The sequence below is a fragment of the Pristiophorus japonicus genome, chromosome 9 (genome assembly GCF_044704955.1).
Source record: "Pristiophorus japonicus isolate sPriJap1 chromosome 9, sPriJap1.hap1, whole genome shotgun sequence".
Taxonomy (NCBI): domain Eukaryota; kingdom Metazoa; phylum Chordata; class Chondrichthyes; family Pristiophoridae; genus Pristiophorus; species Pristiophorus japonicus.
Genome location: NC_091985.1, coordinates 178,759,393 through 178,775,753, shown reverse-complemented (window position 1 = coordinate 178,775,753; position 16,361 = coordinate 178,759,393).

The window sequence follows — 16,361 nt, the reverse complement described above, 5'->3', positions numbered from 1 at the left end:
GCTTTTAGACATGATAATCTTGGAGCAAAGTAACAGTCAATTGGACAAGTGTGGATTAATTAAGGAAAGGAAGAACAGATTTTTCAATGGCAAATTGTGTTTATCTAAATTGATTTAGTTTTTGATGAGGTAACAGGGAGGTTTGATGAGGGCGATAATTGGTGCAAATGGACTTGCAAATATATTTTGATTTAGTGCCAACGAATAGACTTGCCAGCAAAGTTGAAGCTCATGGAATAAAAGTGTCAGTGACAACATGGATCCGAAATTGGCTAAGTGAGAGGAAACAGAGATTAGAGATGAACGGTTGTTTGTTGCACTCGAGGATGGTATACACTGGGGTCTGTGCAAGGGCTTCAACTTTCCTTGATATATAGTAATGACGGACTTGGGTGAACAGGGCAAAATTTGCAGATGACAAAAACTATGAAGTAAAGTGAAAAATGAGGAGGATAGTGATAGATTTCATGAAGAAATAGACAAGCTGGTGGAACGGGCAAACACGTTGGAGATGACATTGCAAAGTGATACAGTTTGGTTGGGAAAACGAGGAGAGAAATTCTAGATTAAATGGCACAATGTTAAACGGGCTGCAGGAAAAGAGATACATACGGTATCTGCGCCCAAATCGATGAATGTGGCAGGGAAGGTTGAGAAGGCGGTTAAAAAATTATACTGCTTCAATAGAAGCATAAAGTAGAAAAGCAAGGAAGTTATGATGAAGCTTTATGAATCACTGGTTTGTTCTCTGCTAGAGTACTCTTTCCAAATCTGGGCACTTCACATTATGGAAGATGTGAAGGATTTAGAATGGATGTATAAAAGCTGACAAGAATGCTTTCAGTGATGAGTGACTCCAGTTACGTGGATAAACTGGTGACGTTGGCGTTGTTCTCTTTGGAGCAGATAAAGTTGAAATAAGACTTCATAGAGGTGTTCCAAGTCATGAGGGCAATGATTACACTCCAAAAGTACTTCATTGGCTGTAAAGCACTTTGAGACGTCTGGTTGCCATGAAAGGCGCTATATAAATGCAAGTCCTTATTTATTTCTTTATGCCTGTTTATTACCTGGGATATAATCTCCTCTCTGGGCCCTGGTTCTGTTACCCCTGCTTAACAACATCCTGTTTGATTGAGTCCCTTGTGCTTTAAGAGGTTAAATACTGGGGTTAAATAACCCGGTTTGCAATGTTACAAAAATACGTTAACTCTGTGTGTGATGAACAGGGGCTGAGAAGAAATTAAATTAGGAAACGTGAACCCGTGGATTGTTTTTTAAAAATAATGCTTGTGTTTCGGAGCAATGCCAGAACTTAGAGCGAACGTGGAGGCCATTTGAGGGATTTTGATCAGAGTAAATAGGTAGACAATATTTCCAGAGACAGGAGGATAAGAAACCAAAGGACGTAGGATTAAAATAATTGGCAACAAACCCCGAGCAGAGGAGCATTTTTTATGCAGGGTGTGGTTATGTTCTGGAATGCACCGCCTGAAAGAATTGTAGAAGCAGATTGTATTTGTATACTTGTAAAGAAGCAGTTTGCAGAGCTTTTGGAAAGAATGGAAAGCTATGGAAAAAGAAATGGATGGCTCTTTCAAAGAGCCGGTACAGCAGGATGGCCTGGCTGATTCTACGATTATTTTCAGATACATGGTGGCCGTTTTCTGTTGCCTGTGGGGCTGCATGTTTAGAGTCCTCGCTAAGCTCTTTTGCTCACACTCAGTCTCACAATCTTGTGTAAATTTATATCCAGCCGCCTGAGTAAGAATCACTCGTTTCAATAGACGGAAAGCTCACATATGTCGTGTTGTTTGGAGAAGGTAGGTTGTACTTTTGAGAAACCTTTATTTAATATATGAAAACATGGAAGCGAGATTTTATGAAAATAACGAGGAGACCAGGCGCGAGCTGACGTAAGCTCTCGAGTTTTATTAATACAATACCGGGACAATCTCAAGTTACATTTATATGGCGGCTTTAATGTAATGAAACGTCACAAGGAAATTATCAGAGAAAAGTTGACACTGAGTCTCAAACAGATTTTGGGACAGGTGACCAAAAGCTCGGTGAAAGAGAGAGGTTTTAAGAAGTGCTTAATGGAGGAGGAGAGAGAGGTAGAGCTGTGGAGGTTTAGTCAGATAATTCCAGATTTTTGGGCCTTGATAGCTAAAGTCATGGGTACCAATTGGAGCTATGAACATCGAGGATGCACCGCAGCTCAGAGGAGTGGTGAGATCTCGGAGGGTTGTCGGGACACTTGTTACACTATCCAATTCCTCACTATGAGGGACACGCATGCTACACAGGGACACTTGTTACAGAGTCTGACTCCTCACTGGGAGACACACACTGTACAGAGAAATATAGAAACATAGATAATAGGCGTACGAGTAGGACATTCGGCCCTTCGAGCATGCACCACCATTCAATAAGATCATGGTTGATCATTCAACTCAATACTGCTTTCCTGCTTTCTCTCAATATGCCTTGATCCCTTTAGCCATAAGGGCCATATCTAACTCCCTCTTGAATATATCCGATGAACTGCCATCAACAACTTTCTGCGGTAGGGAATTCCACAGGTTAACAACTCTCTGAATGAAGAAGTTTCTCCTCATCTCAGTCCTAAGTGGCGCATCACTTATCCTCAGACTATGTCCCCTGGTTCTGGACTTCTCCAACATCGGGAACATTCTTCCCACATCTAACCTGTCCAGTCCCGTCAGAATTATATATTTCTATGAGATCCCCTCCCATCCTTCTAAACTCCAGTAAATCCAGTGATAGAGTCTGTTACAGAGTCTGACCCCTCACTGGGAGACACGCACTCAACACAGGGTCACTTGTTACAGAGTCTGACTCCTCATTGGGAGAGACACACTGCACACAGGGACATTGTTACAGAATCTGAACCCTCACTGGGAGAGACATACATTAAACTGGGACTCATGTTACAGAGACTGACTCCTCACTGGGAGAGAGACACACAGTACACAGGGGCACATGTTACAGAGTCTGACTCCTCACTGGAAGACACACATTGTAAACAGGAACACTTGTTACAGAGTCTGACTCCACACTGGGAGAGATACACATTGTACACAGTTACACTTGCTACAGATTCTGACCTCTCACTGGGAGAGAAACACACATTACACAGGGACACTTGTTACAGAATCTGATACGTCACTGGGAGATACACACACATTAAACAGGGACACTTGTTATGGAGTCTGACCCCTCACTGGTAGGGACCCAAAGGATTAATGAGTACAATATTCAATGTCCAACTGCAGCCCAGAATGAGCGCCACCCTGGGTCCTTCCTGTCTGTGCATTTACCCAGTGCCCCATTGGGGAACAATCAGCCCCGGATATCCCGCAGAAGCAGCCCTGTGGGCGGGGCGGCTGCGTCACGTGATCCTGCGACTGAGCCTCTGACATCACAATGGGAGAGGATGCGCACTGAGCTCGAGCGGTAAACCATTAAAGGGCCGGTAGGATTTAAACCCGGAGCGTGGGAGGCTAAAGTGCATGGGCAGAAAATCGGCGCAAAATGGTCACATAATGAGAGCAGTGATGGCCTTCAATAAAATTGTTCACAATTAGACACTCAGTACGCGTCTGGATTCCCACAGCGATGCCAGGTGGCTCTTCGTGGATGAATTGAATTGATTTGCCACCAGCCTGAAACAGATTGAAGATTAAACAGGAAATGAACAGATTGAACAACACTGTAAATAACAGGGATACCAGTATTACCCATAAAAGTGACTGATGTAATATATATTTTATTTGTGACATTGAACATTAACAGAAACACTCACCAGATCTGCTCTAGGCTCCTGAAGGTCAATATGAGGCGGCGGAGAGCGGGAAAAAGATCGACTTGTGAAGGAGTTTAATCCCCGGGTCAGAAACGTCAGGGATTTGAATTGTACTGAGAACGGAGGTGAGATCCACGATACATGAATCTGTGAGACTGATTCATACAACCTGGGATGAGAGAGAGAAATAACAGGAATCTGAGTAAATCACCTCTATTTATCAATAACGCTATTACAGATAATAATGTAAGAATTAGCAGCAGGAGTAGGCCATTCGCCCCCGTGAGTCTTCTCCGCCACTCAATAAGATCTTGGCTGAACTACCTCAACTCCACTTTCCCGCACTATCCCCACATCCCTTGACACCCTTAATATCCACGAATTTATCGATCTCTGTCCTGAATATACTCGAAGACTGAGGATCAACTGCCCCCTGGGGTAGAGAATTCGAAAGATTCTAGTGAAGAAAGTTCTCCTCATCTCAGTCGTAAATAGCCGACCACTTAGTCTTAGTCCGTGACCCCTGGCTTCAGACTCCTCAGGCAGAGGAGTTATCCTTCCTGCATCCATCCTGTCAAGCCCTGTAAGAATTTTGTTTGTTTCATTGAGGCCACCTCTCATTCATCTGAAAGCTCAAGAATATCGGCCTAGTCTATTCAATTTATACTCACAGGTCAAATCTCCTATCCCAGGAATCAGACTGGTGAAACTTCGTTGCACTCCTTCAAAGGCAAGTATAACGGTTCCTATTAAGGATGCCAAAACGGTATACAATATCCTAGGTGCGGTCTCACCAGGGCCCTGTATAATTATATACAGTGTTCAATCTCGAATTATTATAAGACAGTCTCACACCGTCCGTTGCTTAACCTAGTTTTTATATTTTACAGTCTGGGTTCCTTAGAGGTGCAGACAATAGCTTCACTCCTGAATCTCTGTTTATTTTTACTCAGGTCCAGCTCCGTCAGTGACCGGTTTGTACTGAGAGCGAAGGCGATATACTCGCCACAAGAAGTTGTGAGACTGACCCTAAATAGCCTGGGATCAAAAAGAAATAACAGGAATCAGAGTAAATCCCCAGTGTATATTAATAACACTAACATTAATGTACAGTGATTATTAATATCACCATTACTGATACTAATAATAATGTGCAGTGTCAGAAATCCATCTATTATAAACACAATCTCACCGCAGTTTCTGTATTTTACAGTCCGGGTTTATCAGAGGTGCAGACAATAGTTTCACTGCTGAATCTCCAAGTTTATTGTGACTCAATCTAAACACAAACAGACAGAGAGTGAGAAACAAACTGAATCAGATCCTGGATCTGATAGATTTTCTCTCTCTGATATTGCCGAAAATTCTGAAAGTATTTCAGGAACTTAATAACTTGGGCTTTGGCTGCGATTTCCCCAAGCTCATCGGGTCTGGTTAGGCTGGGTCTGCATCTCATTGCCCGCACGAAGCCGGTCCTTGAAACCCTCCAATGATTGGACTTGTTAAACCCCGACTGGCGAGCTACCCAGCCAATTGAAGGAAGAGGGCCTTATGGCGTAAGTTGGCGACACATCAGCAGCCGGTGTTCTAAACGGGACCATGCACAAATTGATGTTGACAGTTGTGATGTCCGTATTCCGCAGCATTGAAGTGCTGCAAACACTGACATGCACGGCACAGACGTGCATGGCTGCACCCAGGCTCTCCCATGGCTCTCTCAATATGCTTACGGACGGAGTCACTGCACACAGTGAGCTTCTATTCACTTCCCTTTGGGCGGAAGAGACCTCCCCAGAAGACCAACGGAGCCTGCACATGAGGGCACAAGGAGTGATGTAGTCAGGAGGACCAGGCTGCAGTGGCGCAAACCTTTCAATTACCTCAGTAGATAAGGAAGCGTTACTTTGAAGCCACACTCAATCTCATCCTCATATGCCACTCATCACATATCATTACAATAATTCACTAGCGTAATCCTGCACATCCTTGCTCACGTCACCTTACCTTGCACCTCCAACCGTCCCTCTCTATATACATTATCACTTCCCCATGACACTAGCCGCCCCTGACACTCACCACCACTCACACTCATTCTGGAGCAAACATTCGAACTAAAACACACGAGGGTAGGCACTTTGGTGTTTTATCCAATGTCCATATGAAGTTTCTGGTAAAATGCTGTCAAGCATTTAATCTTTACTTTCAATACTTTGCGTTGTTGGACGTATCTGTCTGCACTTTTGGAGGTGGGTTAGTGATTTTCAGTGAATGGTGAGAGACATGGTAACCCACGCAATGCTACGGAGAGTGAAAGCAATGGCTTGGCCGTTGCAGGAATGCTTTATATTGTTCTGAGTGTTAAGTCATGGCAGGAGAGCACGGACACGTGCCATGCTCCTCCTGCGCTATGTGGGAAGTCGGGGACGCTTCCAGTGTCCCTGACAACTCTATGTGCAGGAAGTGCATCCGCCTGCAGCACCTGACAAACCGCGTTGCATCATTGGAGCTGCGGGTGGACTTACTCTTGAGCATCCGCGGTGCTGAGGATGTCGTGAATAGCAGGTTTAGCGAGTTGGATACACCGCAGATAAAGGGTACACAGCCAGATAGAGGATGGGTGACCAACAGGAAGAGCAGTGGATGTAAGGTAGTGCAGGTGTCGCCTGCGGTCATTCCCCTCCACAAAAGTTACACCGCATTGGGTACTGTTTCTGCTGCTGTAATCGAGACTCCAGGATGGCATGTTGCCTCCCTGATGCAAGAGTCAATGATGTCTCGGAGCGACTGCAGGACATTTTGATGGGGGAGGGTGAACAGGCAGTTGTCGTGGTTCTTATAGCTACCAACGATAAACGTACAAAACTGGATGAGATCCTAGAAGACGAATTTAGGGAGCTAGGAGCTAAATTATAAAGTAGGACCTCAAAGTTGTAATCACAGGATTGCTACCAATGCCACATACTAGTCAGAGTAGGACTCACAGGATAGCTCAGGTGAATACGTGCCCTGAGGAGCGGCGCAGAATGGAGGGATTGAAATTCCTGGGACATTGGAACAGTTCTGGGGGAGGTGGGACCAGTACAAACCAGGCGGTCTTCACCTGGGCAGGACTGGAACCAATGTCCGAGGGGGTGTTTTTGCTAGTGCTGTTCGGGAGGGGTTAAACTAATATGGCAGGCGGATGGGAAGCTATGCAGGGAGACAGAGGGAAGTCATCATCAGAGGCAGTAGCTCGAATCGAGGATAATTTGTTCCACATCAAAGTGTTCACACGTGTTTCAATGATGGACCTAACATTCCAGGTCCAAACTAAATCTTGAAGGGCAGCAGATGCCTGGGCTTGGATTTTTTTAAGGTGCGGTAACAGTTGCACACCAGCCAACAGACGGAAGTAGAATGGGGATGGAAGCAAAAGATAGAATGAAACAAAGTAAAAATGGAGGACAGAGAAACCCAAGGCAAAAAGCAAAAAGGGCCACATTACAGCAAAATTCTAAAGTGAAAAATGTGTTATAAAGACAAGCCTGAAGGCTCTGTGCCTCAATGCGATAAATATTCGTAATAAGGTGGACGAATTAACTGCGCAGATAGCTGTTAACAGATATGATGTAATTGGCATCACGGAGACATGGCTCCAGGCTGATCAAGGCTGGTAATTCTACATTCAGGAACGATAGACAGAAAGGAAAAGGAGTTGCGGTGGCGTTGTTGGTTAAAGAGGAAGTTTATGCAATAGTAAGGAAGGACATTAGCTTGCATGATGTGGAATCGATATGGTTGGAGCTACGGTATACCAAAGGGCAGAAAACGCTAGTGGGAGTTGGGTACAGACCACCAAACAGTAGTAGTGAGGTTAGTGACAGCATCAAACAAGAAATTTGGGATGCGTGCAATAAAGGTACAGCAGTTGTCATGGGCGAATTTAATTTACATATCGATTGGGCTAACCGAACTGGTAGCAATGCGGTGAAGGAGGATTTCCTGGAGTGTATTAGGGATGGTTTTCTGGACCAATATGTCGAGGAACCAACTAGAGTGCTGGCCATCCTAGACTGGGTGATGTGTAATGAGAAAGAACTAATTAGCAATTGTGTACGAAGGCCCTTGGCAAAGAGTGACTATAATATGGTAGACTTCATTATTAAGATGGAGAGTGACACAGTTAATTCAGAGACTAAGTTCCTGAACTTGAGGAAAGGTAACTTCGATGGTGTGAGACGTGAATTGGCGAGAATAGACTGGCGAATGATACTTAAAGTGCTGATGGTGGATAAGCCATGGCAGACATTTACAGATCACATTGATGAACTTCAACAATTGTACATCCCTGTCTAGAGTAAAAAGAAAACGGGGAAGGTGGCTCAACCGTAGCTAACAAGGGAAATTAAGGATAGTGTTAAATCCAAGGAAGAGGCATGTAAATTGGCCAGCAAAGGCAGCAAACCTGAGGAATGGGATAATTTTATAATTCAGCAGAGGAGCCCAAAGGGTTTACTTAGAAGGGGTAAAATAGAGTAGGAGAGGAAGCTTGCTGGGAACATAAAACTGACTGCAAAAGCTTCTATAGATATGCAAAGATAAAAAGATTAATGAAGACAAACGTATGTCCCTTGTGGCCAGATTCAGGTGAATTTATAATGGGTAACAAAGTAATGGCACACCAGTTGCACAAATACTTTGGTTCTGTGTTCACGAAGGAAGACCCAAATAACCTTCTGGAAATACTGGGGGACCGAAGGTCGAGTGAGAAGGAGGAACTGAAGGATATCCTTATCAGGAGGGACATTGTGTTAGTGAAATTCATGGGATTAAAGGCCGATAAATCCCCGGGGCCTGATCGACTGCATCGCAGAGGACTTAAGGAAGTGGCCCTAGAAATAGTGGATGCATCGGTGATCATTTTCCAACTGTCTATAGATTCTGGATCAGTTCCTATGGAGGGTAACTAATGTAAACCCACTTTTTAAAAAAGGAGGGAGAGAGAAAACAGGGAATTATGGACCAGTCAGCCTGACATAGAAACATAGAAACAAAGAAAATAGCTACAGGAGTAGACGAGTCGGCCCTTGGAGTCTGCACCACCTGTCAATGAGATCGTGGCTGATCATTCACCTCAGTAACACTTTCCAGCTTTATCCCCATACCCCTTGATCCCTTTAGCCATAGCGGCCATATCTAACTCCCTCTTGAATGTGTCCAATGAACTGGCATCAATAAGTCTCTAAGGTAGCGCATTTCACATGTTAACAACTCTCTGAGTGAAGAGGTTTCTCCTCATCTCAGTCCTAAATGGCTTACCCCTTATCCTTAGACTATGGCATCTGGTTCTGGACTGCCACAATATCAGGAACAGTTTTCCTGCATCTAACATGTCCAGTCCCGTCAGAATTTTATACGTTTCTATGAGATCCCCTCTCAACTCTCTAAACGCCTGTGAATGCAGGTCCAGTCTATCCAGTCTCTCTTCTTATGTCAGTCCTGCCATCCCCGGAATCAGTCTGGTTAACCTTCGCTGCCCTCCCTCAATAGCAAGAGCGTCCTCCCTCAGATTAGGAGGCCAAAATTTAATATAATATTGCAGGTGAGGCCTCACTAAGGCCCTGCGCAGCTGCAGTAAGACCTCCCTGCTCCTATACTCAAATTCCCTAGCTATGAACGCCAACACACAATTTGCCTTCTTCACCGCTTGCTGTACCTGCATGCCAACTTTCAATGATTGATGTACCATGACACCCAGGTCTCGTTGCACCTCCATTTTTCCTAATCTGCTGCCATTCAGATAATATTCTGCCTTCTCCTCTTAGCATCCTCCTCACAGATCACACCGCCACCCAGCTTAGTGTCATCTGCAAACTTGCAGATAGTACACTCACTTCCTTTATCTAAATCATTGATGTATATTGTAAATTAGCTTTGGTCCCAGCACTGAGCCCTGCAGCACCCCATTAGTCATTACCTGCCATTCTGAAAAGGACCCATTTATCTCGACTCTCTGCTTCCTGTCTGCCAACCAGTTCTCTATCTACGTCAATAGATTACCCCAATACCATGCACTTTCATTTTGAACACCAATCTCTTGTATGGAATCTTGTCAAAAGCCTTTTCAAAGTCAAAATACACTACATCTACTGGTTCTCCCTTGTCCATTCTACTAGTTACATCCTCAAAATATTCTTGAAGATTTGTCAAGCATGATTTCCCTTTCGTAAATCTATGCTGACTTGGACCGATCCTGTGACTTTTTATAATGCGCTGCTATTTCATCTTTAATAATTGATTCCAACATTTTCCCCACCACTGATGTCAGACCAACCGGTCTATAGTTCGCCATTTTCCCTCTGCCTCCTTTCTTGAAAAGTGGTTTAGATTAGCTACCCGCCAGTTCATAACAACTGATCCAGAATCGATAGACTGCTGGAAAATGATCACCAATGCATCCATTATTTCTCGGGCCACTTCCTTAAGTACTCTGCGATGCAGACTATCAGGCCTTCAATCCCGTCAATTTCCCACTGTTAACAGACTAATAAGGATTTCCTTCAGTTCCTCATTCTCACTCGAGCCTCGGTCGCCAAGTATTTATGGAAGGTTATTTTTGTCTCCCCTCGCGAAGACAGACCCAAAATCAAAGCACATGGTATTGGGGGTAATGCACTGAAGTGGATAGAAAACTGGTTGGCAGACAGGAAGCAGAGAGTCGGGATAAATGGGTCATTTTCAGAATGGCAGGCAGTGACAAGTGGAGTGCCTCAGGGTTCAGTGCTGGGACCCAGCTCTTTATAATATATACAATGATTTAGATGAAGGATTTGAGTGCAGTATTTTAAACTTTGCAGATGACACTAAACTGGTTGGCGGTGTGAGCTGTGAGGGGGACGCAAAGCGGCTTCAGGGTGACTTGGACAGGTTTGGTGAGTGGGCAAATGCATGGCAGATGCAGTATAATGTGGATAAATTTGAGGCTATCCATTTTGGGGGCAAAAACACGAAGGCAGAATATTATCTAAATAGCGGCAGATTAGGAAAAGGGGAGGTGCAACGAGATGTGGGTGTCCTGGTTTATCAGTCATTGAAGATTGGCGTGCAGGTACAGCAGGTGGCGAAAAAGACAAATGGTATATTGGCCTTCATAGCTAGGGGATTTGAGTATAGGAGCAGGGAGGTCTAACTGCAGTTGTAAGGGCCTTAGTGAGGTCGCACTTGGAATATAGTGTTCAGTTTTGGTCTCCTAATCTGAGGAAGGATGTTCTTGCTATTGGGGGAGTGCAGCAAAGGTTCACCAGACTGATTCCAGGGATGGCTGGACTGTCATATGAGGAGAGACTGGATTAACTGGGCCTTTATTCACTGGAGTTTCGAAGGATGAGAGGGGATCTCATAGAAACGAATAAGATTCTGACAGGACTGGACAGTTTTGATGCGGGAAGAATGCTCCCGATGTTGGGGAAGTCCAGAATCAGGGTACATAGTCTTAGGATAAGGGGTAGACCATTTAGGACTGAGATGAGGAGAAACTTCTTCACTCAGAGAGTTGTTAACCTGTGAAATCCCCTGCTGCAGAGAGTTGTTGATGCCAATTACTTGGATATATTCAAGAGGGAGTTAGATATGGCCCTTACGGCTAAGGGGATCAAGGTGTATGTAGAGAAAGCAGGAAAGGGGTAATGAGGGAATGATCAGCCATGATCTTATTGAATGGCGGTGCAAGCTCGAAGGGCCGAATGGCCTACTCCCGCACCTATTTGCTATGTTTCTATGTTTCTATGATGTGATTCTTGAACTGAACAAAACACTGGTTAGGCTGCAGCTGGAGTACTGTGCACAGTTCTGGTCACCACATTACCGAAAATATGTGACTGCACTGGAAAGGGTGTAGAGGTTGTTTACAAGACTGGAACATTTTGGCTATGAGGAAAGATTGGAGATGCCTGATCTGGTTTTTTTTGGAACAGAGGAGGCTGAGGGGAGACCCGATTGAGGTGTATAAAATGAGTGGCCTGGATGCAGTGGATTGGAACGACCTGTTTCTCTTAGCAGAGTGGTCAACAACCAGGCGTCATAGATTGAAAGTACTTTGGGGAGGTATAGAGGAAATACGTAGGGATATTTATTTACCCAGAGCGTGGTTGGGGTCTGGAACTCACTGCGTGAGAATGTGATAGAGGCAGAAGCCTCATCACAATTAAACAATAATTGGATGTGCTATTAATGTGCAATAACCTACAGCACTACGGACCAAGAGCTGGAAAGCGGGAATAGGCTGGATAGCTCTTGGTTGGCTGGCGCGGACACGATGGGCCGAAATAGCCTCTTTCTCTGCTGTACATTTGTATGATTCTTTGATTATTCGTATATTTATTAGTGTTATTAATAAACACTCTACATTATTATTAGTATCAGTAATAGTCTTACAAATGAACACTATCCACGAAAGGAATAATGTGTAGTATTTATTAACAACACTATTACTAATTATAATAATAATGTAATTTATATTAATGACCCAATTGCTGACACTAATAACGCTTTACCGTGTCAGACATCCAGTTATTATAAATATAATCTCACAATCAAGTATTTATTGCAGTTTTTGTATTTTGCAGTTTGTATCCCTCGGGGCCGCAGAAAGTCGTTGCACTCCTGAGTCTCCAAGTCTATTAGTACCCAGGTCCATAACCGTCAGTGACTGATCTGTGCTGAGAGCGGGGGTGAGATCCTTGGCACAAGGATCTGTGAGACCAACACCAGTTAGACTAGGGATCAAAGAATGAGAACAGGAGATAAAAAGAGAAAGGGGAGAGGAATCAGAGTAAATCGGCAGGATATGGCTAGTGGTGTCCAGAAAGGGATATATTTTAGGCCTCAACTATTCAAAGTAAATATTAACGACTTGGATGATGGCATACAAAACCATATATCCAAATTTGCTGATGAAACAAAGATAGGCGGCATTGTGGCAGTGTAGCTGAAGCATAAAATTACAAAGAGGATGGAGTATGAAGACAGGGAACCCTTGCTACAGCTGTACAGGTTATTGGCGAGGCCACGCCTGGAATACTGCGTTCAGTTTTGTTTTCTAAATTTAAGAACGGATATATTTGCTTTGGAAGCAGTTCAGAAAAGGTTCACTTGGATTGATTCCGGAGATGAGGGGGTTGACTTATGAGGAAAGGTTGAGTCGGATGGGCCTCTACTCATTGCAATTCAGAAGAATGAGAGGTGATTTTATCGAAAAGTATAAGATTTTGAGGGGGCTTGACAAGCTCGATGTCAAGATGATGTTTGCACTAATAGGGGAGACAAGAAGTAGGGGGCATAATTTTGAATAAGGGGCCGCCCAGTTAAAACAGATACGGCGGAATTTCTTCTCTCAGAGGGTTGTGAATTTGAGGAATTCACCTGACCTGACCTGACTCCATGATCGGATCAAACTACTCCTGTTCCTATTTCGTATCTTCTTATAGAATAAATGAATGGGCAAAACGGTGGCAAATGGATTTTAATGTAAGCACATGTGAGGTCATGCAATGTTAACTTCAAAAGGATAGAGCAGATTACTTTCTAAATGGTAAAAGTCTAAAGACTGTCGAGATCCATGTAGACATGGTGTCGAGGTACATAGATCAATAAAGTGTCATGAACAGGCACAGAAAATATTCAAAATGGCCAATGGAATACTGACTAGAATACAACGGGCTGAGATTGTGCTGGAGCTGTAAAAAACCTGTTTATACTACACTTGGAGCACTGTAAGCAGTTCTGTGCGCCACAGGTTATGAAGGAACTGTTGGCCTTGGAGGGAGGGCAGCGAAAACTTACAAGAATCTGGACCCCACGTGTCAAATTACGAGGATGAATTTCACAAATTAGGCCTGCTGGTAGAGTTATAGAGATAAAGATAGAGATATAGGTAGAGATAGAGGTATAGAGAGAGATAGAGATATATGGAGAGATAGAGGTATATATATACATATATATACACACACATGTATAGACATACACATAGATAGATAGAGAGATAGATAGAGAGATAGAGAGATAGATAGAGAGATAGAGAGATAGATAGAGAGATAGAGAGATAGAGAGATAGATAGATAGATAGATAGATAGATAGATAGATAGATAGATAGATAGATAGATAGATAGAGAGAGATATATAGATAGATAAATATAGAGATAGAGACACATAGATTTAGATAGAGATATATAGATAGAGATAGATAGAGAGATGGAGATAGAAAGAGATAGAGAGAGATAAATAGAGATACATATAGATGTGTAGATAGATTTTTATATATATATATTAGAGAGAGAGAGAGAGAGAGAGAGAGAGAGAGAGAGAGAGATATGCAGAGATGGATAAGAGATAGATAGATAGAGATACAGAGACAGATATATATATATATATATATATATGAGACAGAGAGAGAGAGAGAGAGAAGGGCAGGGAGATGGAGAGAGAGGGAGGACGGTTGGAGAGAGAGGGAGTGAGATGGAGAGTGTCACGTATGTATGTCTGGGGTTACTAGCCACCAGGTGGCGCCGCTCTTGGAGGTCGTTGGGATGTATGCACATGTGTGCATCCCAGGTAGAAGAGGCAAGCCATCATGTAGTGTAATCAATTTGGGTCCTAATAAACCTGTGTTAGTTTACAGTATTCAGTCTATCGAGTTATTACATGCATAACATTTGGCGACAAGGTAACTTAAGAACCTTCGTATTCAAAAATGTGCACAATTGCACTTCTGGAGAGAATCGTTGAGGGAGAGGACTGGGCAGATTTTGAAGCTCGCCTGGACCAGTACTTCGTGGCAAACAAAATGAAGGAACCCACTGACACAGTTAGGCGCAGGGCAGTCTTGCTCATGGTTTGCGGTCTGAAAATCTATGACCTCAAAAGTCTTCTCTCGACTGCAAGTCCAATGGACAAGGACTATGAGGAATTATGTGCTCTGGTACATGACTATCTCAAACTAGGAGAAGGCTTCATCATGTCACAATATCGATTCTACATGGACGTTCATTCTGAGGGCCAGGATGTGTCAGAATTCGTTTCCAACCTAAGCCGTCTAGCTGGACTGTGTAATTTCGAAAACGCGTTGGGTGACATGCTGCAGGACTTCTTTATAATCGGCATCAACCACGAGGTGATCCTGCATAAGGTACTGGCGGCGGATTCACTGGATTTGAGCAAGTTCCCCTCACTGTTTGAAACAGGCAATGACAATTTCACGGGAGCCAAGGTGCAGATCCACGTGTACTCGAATGCAAGACCTATCCATCATAAAGCTCGGACTGTTCCGTACATGATGAGGGAGAAGGTGGAAATCGAGCTGGACGGACTGCAGCGTGAAGGGGTCATATCCCCATTGTTCCGATGTTGAAGAGTGATGTCACTGTCAGGATTTGCAAAGACAACAAGTTCATGATCAACCGAGTTTTGAAACTGGATCAATACCCTTTACTGAAGGCTGATGACCTGTTTGCAAAGCTAACCGTGGGGAAGTTGTTCACTAAACTGGATCTGACATCGGCCTACATGACATAGGAGCTGGTCAAAACGTCTAAGAAAATTACGTGAATCTACACTTATAAAGGACTGTTTATCTGCAACATGTGTCCTTATGGAATTCGCTCGACTGCAGCCATATTTCAGAGGAACATAGAGCGTCTACTAATGTTTGCCCCTAGAATCGTCGTTTTCCAAAATTACACCCTGGTCACAGGTCGTTACACTGCCGAACATCTGAGCAACCTGGAAGAAGTTCTACATCGTCTGGACAAAGTGGGACTCAGACTGAAATATTCGAAGTGCATCTTCATGGCACCGGAAGTCGAATTCCTGGGGAGTTTAATTGCTGCTGACGGCATCATGCCTATGCACTCAAAAACCAAGGCCATCAAAAATGCACCCAAGCCTCAGAATTTGACAGAGCTGCATTCGTTCCTTGGCTTACTCAACTAATCGTTATTTTCTGACCTTGATTGAACACTTTATTAGAGCCACTGCACATGCTGCTAAGAAAAGGCGACAACTGGGTTTGGGGCGAGTCTAAAGATAGTCCCTTTGATGAAGCTACTAATCTGCTTTACTCTAAAAAGCTGTTGGTATATTGTAATCCGTGCAAACGTTGAATATTGGCCTGTGATGCTTCGACAGATGGAGTTGATTGCGTGCTCCAACAAGCTAATGAATCGGATAAACTACAACCTGTTGTGTATGCTTCTAAAAGTTTGGCAAAGGCAGAAAGAGCCTAAAGCATGGTAGAAAAAGAAGCATTGGCCTGTGTTTATGGGGTTGAAACCCTGCATCTATACCTGTTTGGTCTTCGGTTTGAAGTGGAAACAGATCACAAACCACTCATTTCATTGTTTTCGGAAAACAAAGTTATCAATTTCAAAGCATCATCCCGCATCCAGAGGTCGGCGCTGATATTATCTGCCTATGTCATTCGCCATACACATGGCACAGAGAATTGTGCCGTTGCCCACACCGGAGGTGGAGACGCCACAACCTACAGACCTACTGTTA